Genomic DNA, 6,595 nt, shown 5'->3' with positions numbered 1-6,595 from the left:
ACTTATTTGGAGTCAGTTGCCTAAACTGGTATTAGAACAGTAGATTAGATGAAAGATTATGTCAATATTCAATTTCTATCATTGCTGTCGGTACTGGGTTGAGATAATTTCCCTACTGTTGGAGATGCTTAGTCAGGTATTTAGGGTTGAAGAATCTTGGGTACAGTGTGTACTGTTTCAGAAAAGCTTGTGTTTAGTACACAACTTTTTTTTTTTTAATACGAGACAGGGTTTCTCTGTGTCGCCCTGGCTGTCCTGGAACTCACTCTGTAGACCAGGCTGGCCTCGAACTCAGAGATCCACCTGCCTCTGCCTCCCGAGTGCTGTACACAACTTTTAATATAAAATGAAAGTTGTTAGAGAGAGCAAGTAATAAAATAAGTGTATTTAAAATGGTACCAGGGCTTCTTCTTCTTTGGGAAAACACCAAATGGCGGATGACGCAGGTGCAGCAGGAGGGCCCAGAGGACCCGGGGGCCCAGGATTAGGAGGCCGTGCGTGCAGCTTCCGCGGAGGATTCGGCAGCGGTCTTAGGGGCCGCGGTTGTGGCCGAGGCCGTGGCCATGGTCGAGGCCGCGGGGCTCGTGGAGGTAAAGCTGAAGACAAGGAGTGGATCCCCGTCACCAAGCTGGGCCACCTGGTTAAGGACATGAAGATCAAGTCCTTGGAGGAGATATACCTGTTCTCCCTGCCCATTAAGGAGTATGAGATCATTGACTTCTTCCTGGGTGTGTCCCTAAAGAATGAGGTTCTGAAAATCATGCCAGTGCAGAAGCAGACTCGGCCTGGCCAGCGGACCAGGTTTCAAGACTTTCGTCGCTATTGGGGACTACAATGGTCACGTTGGTCTTGGTGTTAAGTACTCCAAGGAGGTTGCCACTGCCATCTGAGGGACCATCATCTTGGCCAAGCTTTCCATCGTCCCTGTGCGGAGAGGCTACTGGGGGAACAAGATTGGCAAGCCCCACACTGTTCCATGCAAGGTGACAGGCCTCTGTGGCTCTGTGCTGGTGCGACTCATCCCTGCCCCCAGAGGCACTGGCATTGTCTCTGCTCCTGTGCCCAAGAAGCTCCTGATGATGGCCGGTATAGATGACTGCTATACTTCAGCCAGAGGCTGCACTGTCACCCTGGGCAACTTTGCTAAGGCCACCTTTGATGCCATCTCCAAGACTTACAGCTACCTGACCCCCGACCTCTGGAAAGAGACTGTCTTCACCAAGTGTTGTGTCCGGCCAGCAGATCACAGCCTGGGTTCTAGCCTGGAAAGGCATTTTGGAGACCTGGAAGAGAAGAGGGGCTAAGCACGAGAGAAAGAAATGCAGCTAAGACAAGCAGATTCTGATCAAAGCTCAATTTTACTGTTCCGCACGCAGTTATGAAGCAGGGGAAGGGGGCCCGATTCCCGCCAAATGATCTCGGGGTCCAGTAGCAGGGTGACCATGTGTATGGCTCCAAACAGCAAAGCGGGAAGCTCCACCGCTGAGCAAGCAGGTTTCAGGCTGGGGGAGGGGAGACTACAACCAAGTCTCCTTATCAGGAATTCACTGATCATCTTGTGAAAACCCGTACCAGAGTCTCTGTTCAGAGGACCCAGGCTCCAGCTGTGGCTATTACATAAGGAGTACTACTACAAATACTACATATTTGTACAAGAAAAATAAAAGAATTAAGTCTGCTGAAAAAAAAATAAAAAAATAAAATGGTACCAGGAACCTGGGTAACTCGTAGATGTGTTCTTGCTGCTATTTTTACTTTTTCAAGTGAGAAGAACAAGCAGGCACACACCTGAGCTGGTCTTTCTATGTGTTTCTTATTTCCACAAAGGGCAATACTATCTAGCTGCCCACCTTAGGGAGCTGGGAGTTCTCTTGGTTTCCTGTCCTGTTGCTATGATAAGTTACCCTGCAAAAGCAATGCTTAAGAGTGAAGAGTTTATACTTGCTCACAGTTACAGGTTACAGCCAACCATGGCAAGGAAGTCAAGGAACAGGAGCCTGATGCTGCTGGTCACAGTGTCTACAGTCAGCGGAAGAGAGCAACACAGGCCCTGCCTACTGCTCACCTCATATTCTCCACTCGGACACAATTCAGGATCCCTAAGGTTAGGGTAAGGTTAGGAGTAGGAAATGTGTCTACCCACAGTGGCCAGGCCTTCCAACATCAATGAACACAATCAAGACAGCCCCCATCTTAGTTAGGATTACTCTCACTGAGATGACGTACCATGCCCAAAAGCAACTTGGGGAGAAAAAGAGTCATTTGGTTTATGCTTCCACACCGCTGTTCATCACAGAAGAAAGACAGGGAAGGATCCTGGAGGCAGGAGCTGATGCAGAGGCCATGGAGGAGTGCTGCTTACTGGCTTGCTCACTATGGCTTTCTCAGCTTGCTTTCTTATTAAACCCAGGACCATCAGGTCAGGAGTGGACCTAGCCACAATGGGCTGGACCCTCTCCCTTCAACTACTGATTAAGAAAACGATCTGCAGACTTGCCTACAGCCCACTCCTAAGAAAGCATTGTCTCAGTTGAGGCTCCCTTCTCTCTGATGACTTTAGTTTTTGTCAAGTTGACATAAAACTAGCCAGCACGGTACCACAGACATGTCCAGTGCCCCATCTCCCAGGAAATTCTCTGTTTGGGGTTTGGGTCAGTTTCTTCCTTTTTCTTTTTTCTTTTTGTTTTGTTTTTACACTTTATTTATTGAGTGTAGCAGTCAGAGGACAATCCGTGGGAACCAATTCTCTCCTACCAGGTTGAGTTCTGGGAATTCTACTCATCAAGCTTGTGAGTCGTTACTTGCTGAGCCATCTTTCCAGCCCTAGATTTTGATAATTAACCCTAGCCATCACAGGAATGGACCCACATTAATCTTTTTCCCTCTCTTCAGCCTTCCATCCAGTCATGGACCATTCTAGAGCCTGCCTCCTTACTGTCTCTCAGTTCTGCCTCGTCTGTCTCTTCACTTCCATGGCTGTGGGCAGGTGTTTATCTCCTACCTAGACAGTTAAACCAAACTAGTTAGTCTGCTAAAAACCCACCAGGAGCTTCTCCTCATGTGCTTGATAGATGACAGCACTGAGCCAGACAGGAGCCCATGAGGGCGGGACTCTTTTTCTCTCTCTTCATTTCTGATTTTCCTGATTCACATGCATATCTGGGGGAGGGGAGAGAGTGGGGGGGTGGGTGGGGAGATAGAATGTGAGTGTATTAGTGCAGTGCACACGGGCCTCGGTTCAGAAGACAACTTCTAGGGCTGATCTTATCCTTTCACGTTGTTGGAGGCAAAGTCCCTTCATTAACTATTGTGTAAGGCAGGCAAGCTTCTGGAATTCTCTTCTATCTCTTTCTCTTTAGGTGTGATGAGATTACAGATGTATACTGACAGATCTGGTTTTACATGGGTCATGGGGATCCGAACTCGGGTCCTCACATTTGCATAGTAAGCACTTCATCTACGGAGCCAGCTCCTTAACGCTTGGGCTTTTGATCCCCCGTCTCAATTTTCCAAGTAGCTGGGATTACCCACTTGGGTTTGACACAAAACGGTTGCTACAACCACCCCAAATAGCATATCATTGTGCAATACCCAGACTTCTTACACATCAGTACCGTTGCTATAGCAACTCTGTGACCTGGAAAGCCCATCCCACTCTGTTCAGGAAGCACCGCTCAGCTGCAAGAATCACTTCTCTTAAATGAGCAAGACAATGACATAACCAAGAACTTAAAATTGGTTTCCTTACTTGCTTCATTGATGACAGTTCATGCTTTGGTGAACTTTGTTTAGCATTTTTTTTTTTTTTTTTTTTTTTGCTACGGGGTTGCCCAGGCTGTCCTCCAGCTCCTGAGCCAAAGTAATCCTCTGGTACCACAGGGCTGTGCTATATACTAGATTCAATTTAACTATTCTTATATTCACACTTATTGTCATTTTTAAAGTGAAAATTAAAGAATAAACCCTATCCCAGTACCCAAAGCTGAAAAAAATAGTCTTTGAATTATCTCATGAGATATTTCTTGATTTGAATGAGAAGGGCAGCAACTTGGAAGACCCCATTTAAGCCATGAGAAATCACCTGGTCTACTGGCATCGTATAATCCCTGGGGGTGCATGGCACTTTGGTTTCAGAGCTCTGGGCTAAGGTGTAAGGCCCTAGTGTAATCGCAAGGAAGTGTCAGATGAGTGCGGAGGGAGAACCTTCTGCAGAGGAATGAGCAAAGACCTGTTGAAAGTGTAAAGATTCAGAAGCTAAGAGGAGGGACTGTGGATTTTCCACACGATGAAAGGGGGTGCGGGGCGCAGGGCAGGCGCATGCTGGCCTGTGGACTGTGGACGTCAGGATGTCATCATCCACCATTAATAGTGGGAAAGATGGGGGAAGTCTGAACGAAGACGGCAGGTCTGATTGTAATATTGTGTTCACTGCACAACAATATAAAATTTCTGGTTTTGACCGTTGTCCTGGGGCTGTTAATATTTGAGAATATTGGGCGAAGGGGGTGGGGAACGCTGCTCTATTTTTGAAACTTCTCTGAGTTTGGAGTTATTTCAAACTTAAGTTAAGGAATGGGGTCTGCTTTGAAATATCACTTGAGAGACTGATGAATTCAAGTGTCATTTGAGATAAAAGAGTGGCCCACCTTCCCCCAGTAATTTTTCTTTCTTTTTTTATTAGATATTTTCTTTATTTACATTTCAAATGCTATCCTGAAAGTTCCCTATACCCTCTCCCCCCCCCCCCCGCTCTGCTCCCCTACCCACCCACTCCCACTTCTTGGCCCTGGCATTCCCCTGTACTGGGGCATATAAAGGGTGCAAGACCAGGGGGCCTCTCTTCCTAATGATGGCTGACTAGGCCATCTTCTGCTACATATGCAGCTAGAGACATGAGCTCTGGGGAGTACTGGTTAGTTCATATTGTTGTTCCGCCTATAGGGTTGCAGACCAGCTCTTGAGTACTTTCTCTAGCTTCTCCATTGGGGGCCCTGTGATCCATCCAATATGACTGTGAGCATCCACTTCTGTATTTGCCATGCACTGGCATAGCCTCACATGAGACAGTTATATCAGGGTCCTTTTGGCAAAATCTTGCTGGCATGTTCAATAGTGTCTGGGTTTGGGGGCTGACTATGAGATGGATCCCCTGGTGGGGTAGTCTCTGGATGGTCCACCCTTTCCACTTAGCTCCAAACTTTGTCTCTATAACTCCTTCCATGTGTATTTTGTTCCCTATTTTAAGGAGGAATGAAGTATCCACACATTGGTCTTCCTTCTTGATTTTCTTTTCTTTTTCTTTTTCTTTTCTTTTTTCTTTCCTTCCTTCCTTCCTTCCTTCCTTCCTTCCTTCCTTCCTTCCTTCCTTCCTTTCTTTCTTTCTTTCTTTCTTTCTTTTTCAAAGACAGGGTTTCTCTGTATAGCCCTGACTGTCCTGGAACTCACTCTGTAGAACAGGCTGGCCTCGAACTTAGAAATCTGCCTGCCTCTGCCTCCCAAGTGCTGGGATTAAAGGTGTGCGCCACCACACCCCACTATTTTCTTGTGTTTTGCAAATTGTATTTTGGGTATTCTAAGTTTCTGGGCTAATATCAAGTGACTTCTTTTGTGATTGGGTTACCTCACTAACCAGTAATTTTTCTTTTTTTTTTTTTTTTTTTTTTTTTTTTTTTTTTGGTTTTTCGAAACAGGGTTTCTCTGTATAGCTCTGGCTGTCCTGGAGCTCACTTTGTAGACCAGGCTGGCCTCGAACTCAGAAATCCGCCTGCCTCTGCCTCCCGAATGCTGGGACTAAAGGCGTGCGCCACCACGCCCGGCTTACCAGTAATTTTTCTATACCATTATAGTATTTTATCATGCTTACTGGTATACTGGTTGGTCTGCCCCAGAGGTCAGAGGTCCTGAATGCAAGTGAGGTGTGTGTGTGTGTGTGTGTGTGTGTGTGTGATGTGTATGGAAACCTAAGGTAAGCTCTGGTGTTACTCTTGATGACATCTACCTGGGACCTGGGACTTGCCTGCTTGGCTTGGCTGGCTCACCTGTGGAGCCCCAGGGACCTGCCTGTCTCTGCTGCTATAAGCACTGGGATTACAAGAGCGTATCACCATGTCTGGCTTCTTACATGGATGCTGGGGTTTCAACCTCAGATCTTCACACATCACCAATTGATTTGTCTCCCCAGCCCCAGCTTTGTGCAAGTTTTTATGTGAACAGAAGTTTTCAAGTCCTTTGAGTAATACCAAACCATCAACAAGATCACCATCATCATCATCATCACTGCTATTAATTGATTGAGACAGGGTCTCTCTATGTTGTGCTGGCTGACCTGGGGCCTTGTGTAGACCAAGTTGGCCTCAAACCCACAGATATCTGCCTGCTTCTGTCTCCCTAGTGCTGGGATTAAAGGTGTGGACCACCTCTGCCCAGCTAGCTTGGCTGTGCATGGGTGTGTGCTAGAATCTCACCGATATTTGAATTTGCATTTTCCCCAGAGCCTTGCTGAAGAGTATCTTTATTTGTCATGAGTAGATCATTGGTGGAGTGAATGCCAAGGTCTTTGATCCTTGAAATTGAGTTGTTTTACTTTATTTAGATA

General features: G+C 46.6%; 1 pseudogene; it reads left to right on the top strand.

The window, feature by feature from the left end:
- Positions 1-425: 425 nt before the first annotated feature.
- Positions 426-1,621, top strand: LOC147003799 (small ribosomal subunit protein uS5-like; annotated as a pseudogene).
- The last annotated feature ends 4,974 nt before the right edge of the window (positions 1,622-6,595 follow it).

Source organism: Mus caroli, unplaced genomic scaffold (genome assembly GCF_978045245.1).
Source record: "Mus caroli unplaced genomic scaffold, Mus_caroli_1 scaffold_7, whole genome shotgun sequence".
Classification (NCBI taxonomy): Eukaryota; Metazoa; Chordata; class Mammalia; order Rodentia; family Muridae; genus Mus; species Mus caroli.
Note: the sequence above shows the minus strand (reverse complement) of the source record. Positions and strands in the feature narration are given on the sequence as shown.